Source organism: Colius striatus, unplaced genomic scaffold (genome assembly GCF_028858725.1).
Source record: "Colius striatus isolate bColStr4 unplaced genomic scaffold, bColStr4.1.hap1 scaffold_48, whole genome shotgun sequence".
NCBI lineage: Eukaryota > Metazoa > Chordata > Aves > Coliiformes > Coliidae > Colius > Colius striatus.
The window spans coordinates 450666-454653 of NW_026908529.1; positions in this window are offsets into that span (position 1 = coordinate 450666).

A 3988-nucleotide genomic window follows, 5' to 3' on the forward strand; every position below is an offset into this window, starting at 1 on the left:
AGAGATTATATAGGGTTGGCCTCAGAATCATTCACATGTGTTCAGCTGAACAAATGTGGTTAAAGTCTCCTGAGTTTTGTGTGGGTTTCTTGGTTTTGGTTTTTTTCCCATCTCAACCCATGATCACGTTTTGCTCATGAGCAGAATGTTTACCAAGCCTACATGGTCCTCTAGACAAATGTGTCCTGGTTTAGGGCCACCTAGGAACAAAGGACCACCATCAGCCATAAGTACAGAGGGCCTTTGGAATCTCCAAGGACAGGGAGAGCTCACTTGCCACTTACGGCCTCAAGTGAAAACAGACAGGACTGCTCAGCTTGGGGAAGAAAACAAACATTAATTTAATCCGGTGTCCAGTTCTGGGCTCCTCAGCTCAAGAGGGACAGGGAACTGTTGGAGAGAGGCCAGCACAGGGCCACCAAGATGATCAGGGGACTGGAGCATCTTCCTGATGAGGAAAGGCTGCGGGACCTGGGGCTGTTTAGTCTGGAGAAGAGGAGACTGAGGGGGGATCTCATTAACATTTATAAGTATATAAATGGTGGGTGTCAGCAGGTTGGGGCAGCCTTTTTTTCTGTTGTATCCAATGACAGGACAAGGAGTGATGGAAAGAAGCTGAAACACAAAAGGTTCCATTGAAACATGAGGAAAAACTCTTTCAGTGTTTCAGTGAGGGAGGCCTGGCCCAGGCTGCCCAGGGAGGGTGTGGAGGCTCCTTCCTTGGAGGGCTTCAAGACTCACCTGGACATGTTCCTGTGTGACCTGATCTAGGTGGGACCTGCCTTGGCAGGGATGTTACCTGTGTTGTCTACTTACCTGTGTCTTGAAAGAGGCAGTTGTTCACCTGTCCTAACTGTCCTGTGCGAGGTTTCCCCTGGGGGGTGTGTGTGTGTACTCAGAATATACTTCAGCTCACGGCATCCACTCTCCAGCTGTGATTGTGTGGCAGTGCCTGCTGGTTATGTTGCTGCTCAGCCTTCATGCAGTACTCTGTGCAGCCTCATAGCCACAAATCATAGTGTCCTCTGACACTGAAAAGGTGGTGCAGAAGCATTGCCATCCTCCCTGTGCTGTGTAAGGCAGTGGCCAGCTTCTGGAATTAGTGCATTATTTGGTGGATGCAGCCATTAGTAGTGTACTTTGTGAACTTGTCTAATATCAAACAAGCAGGTTGATGAGGTTAAATTTGGCAACATACTGAACAGAAATGCAAGAGCTCTACCACAGAACGTTTTCTTAGACTGTGCCTTTCTAATCAGAGAGGCATTGACTGCATTATCCAACATTGCTGGAACTCAGCCTTACTGAGGTATCAATACCTTGTTGTCCTTTGGTTGATGAAATCCTTACCTGCTCATGCATTTATGCCTTTCATCCTACATGTGTTTTGTAAGAGACAACGAGACTTTCCGTCATTATCTGTAGCAGTTTTGAGTCCTCACCTGAAGGTGGAGATCATTTTTTTTGACTGAGTGAGCAAAATCTGACTCATCTAAAGGAGTAAGCGTGTCCTCCAGCTATCCAAGCCTGGTGGGAAGAGAGCACAGCATCTGCTCTGTGTTCACACCACTGGTATGTGTATCCTCTCTACTTCTACGTTGTAATGTTTTCAGGGATCTGACTAAGGTGGAACACAGGGAGCCCTGCAGGTGGGACTCCCACTCGTGTTGATGTCAGCCTGCTTGCTGCTCCTGTATTTTTGGGAAGTGGTGTGGTATTTTGGTGTTGCAGAAGACAGTAGTAACAAATCTGCCCTGAAGGGTTCACTGTGTTCCTACTCAAGGTTTTCAAGTTACTTCATGTGCCAATTTCATCTACCATCTTCCAAAACCACATTTACCAAAAGCTGAGCCATTCCCACGCATGGTTTCTCAGTTTTCCCTGGTAGCTTTACTTCCTTGCATCTCCAGCTTCGTTATCTCCACCCCTATATGTTCCATAGCTATAACTGAAAGTCAGAGACTACACAAATGAGTGGTTGACCCACACCCAAGTGACCCACTGGTAATCACTAGAGCTCATTTGGCCAGAGCCTGAGCAATTGTTCAGGAGCCTTCATTCTCCTGTGCCCCTTTCCCTGATTTTGCTCCCTTCCTCTCCCAATGGGATACTCCTGTGGAAGCTGCTGGTGCAAGAACTGCTGGGCAAATACATCCAGTGTAGGCACTGCCTGTGTTTCCAAAAACCTTTGTGGTTAAATACTGCAACGTGCCTGTTCCCCCTGTAGCATATATAAGAGGTGTCTAGAGAACTTAAGCTACTGGCAAGTAGTTTTGTCTCCCAGTAAGAGCTTTCTAGCTAACCTTTTATTATACTTGGTAATGGGCACCTTGTGTGGCCCCATGTTTAATTTGGCTTCTCTTTGTCTATTTGATCAAGCTAGGTTATGGAGTTGGCTTTAAATTACATTTGCCTTCACACATGTATATAAACAATGATAAGGGAAAACTGAGTTTGTACAGCCAAGGAGGGACAAACCTAGAAAAGAACTGAAGTTGCACATGCAGCTGCAAGCCTAACCCTTTTTTATTCCTCTCACTTTCATTTGTGCTTACTTGGCTTTATGCTCACCTGCTACCCCCCAACATACTGTGTTGTGTTCTCAGCTACTAATGGCTGCGTCTTACATGGTAGCCTGGGAATAAACGTTGGTGTGAATGTCACTGAAAGGAGTCTGTGAGTAGCATACACAGAATTTATTGTTCCCCAAAACTCAGCTGTATTTCTTGCACCATAGTTATTATGTGATGTACCTCTGATTTTAGCCTCTGGAACTTTCTCTTTGAACAGTCCAATAAAAATGGAGCCTGGAGTTTGTTTACTTCTGACATAAAAAGCAAACAGCTGAGGGAGCAGGCAACTTTTATTGGACCTGTAAAGGAGTAATATAGATGGCAGAGATTTCAGGCTGTATTTTGTCATGGGTTTCAGGGGTTCTGGGGGTACTGAGCTGTTGGTGCAGGGAGAGTTGGTGGTTTTCACTGATTGATTGATGTTGGGCAGTCTTTGAGACCACACTGTTGCATTTGTGCAGGAAAGAGACTGAGTGAAGACATGGTCTTGCAATACCTCGGTATGGAAAGGGTATTTAGAAGAGGAGATACTCAATTTTTGTGCTGCCTTTGTCAGTCTGGATCTGTACCCTGACAGGCAGTGGAAGCCTGTGTGTGCTACCAGTGTCCTGTGAAACAATGTGCTGAATGAAGGATGGTGGAGAGTCTACAGCTCAAATAGTTGTCTTGAAAGGATGCTACTAAGTGATGCAGCTTTTAAACCATGGAGCGTTTCGAAGCATTCCTCCTGTGGAATGTTTGCCTTGTAACTGCATCAGAACTAGTCACCTGCCTGCATTTCGTAATGAGATGTCTGGCATGTCTGAGGTGAAACCAAGCCACAAAAGCAAACACATTCAGAATTAACAGGCTGATACTTCTGCGTCTGCTCTACCCCAGGAGCGTTGGTGGGAGCTGTGTCAGCAGATGGTAAGGGGAAGGACTTGTCCCGAAGGAACCCCTCTGTGTCCTTCTGTGCAGCTGGCCTTGACCTTCTTTCATGAGGTTTTGGAAAACATTCTTTGGCAGAGCGTGCTAAAATTGGGGCATAAAAGTGACAGATTCAGTATCCGGGTCTTAAATAATACTTAAGTAGTCTTTTGTTGTGTGAGCTGAGCAAAAGCCAACATTGCTGTCCTTGGGTTAATGCAGCTGGATATGTGTCATTCCAGTTTCATAATTGCTTCCTCAATAAACAGAATCGGAACTATAGTAATAAGATGCTATTTTAAAAGTACACTTTTTCAAGCATTTCTGAGTACTTCCCCAATACCTGAGCCAATGGGTTTAATTCTTTGTGAAAATCCCTTGTCCTCCTCTGTAAAAATCCTTTTAATCAGCCTCTTGTTTACTTTAGAAGGCTTTTGCCCTGTTTTCTCATTTGTACTGCTGTAAATTCAGAGGTGTTTCACTGAAACATGGGATGTGTCCTTCCT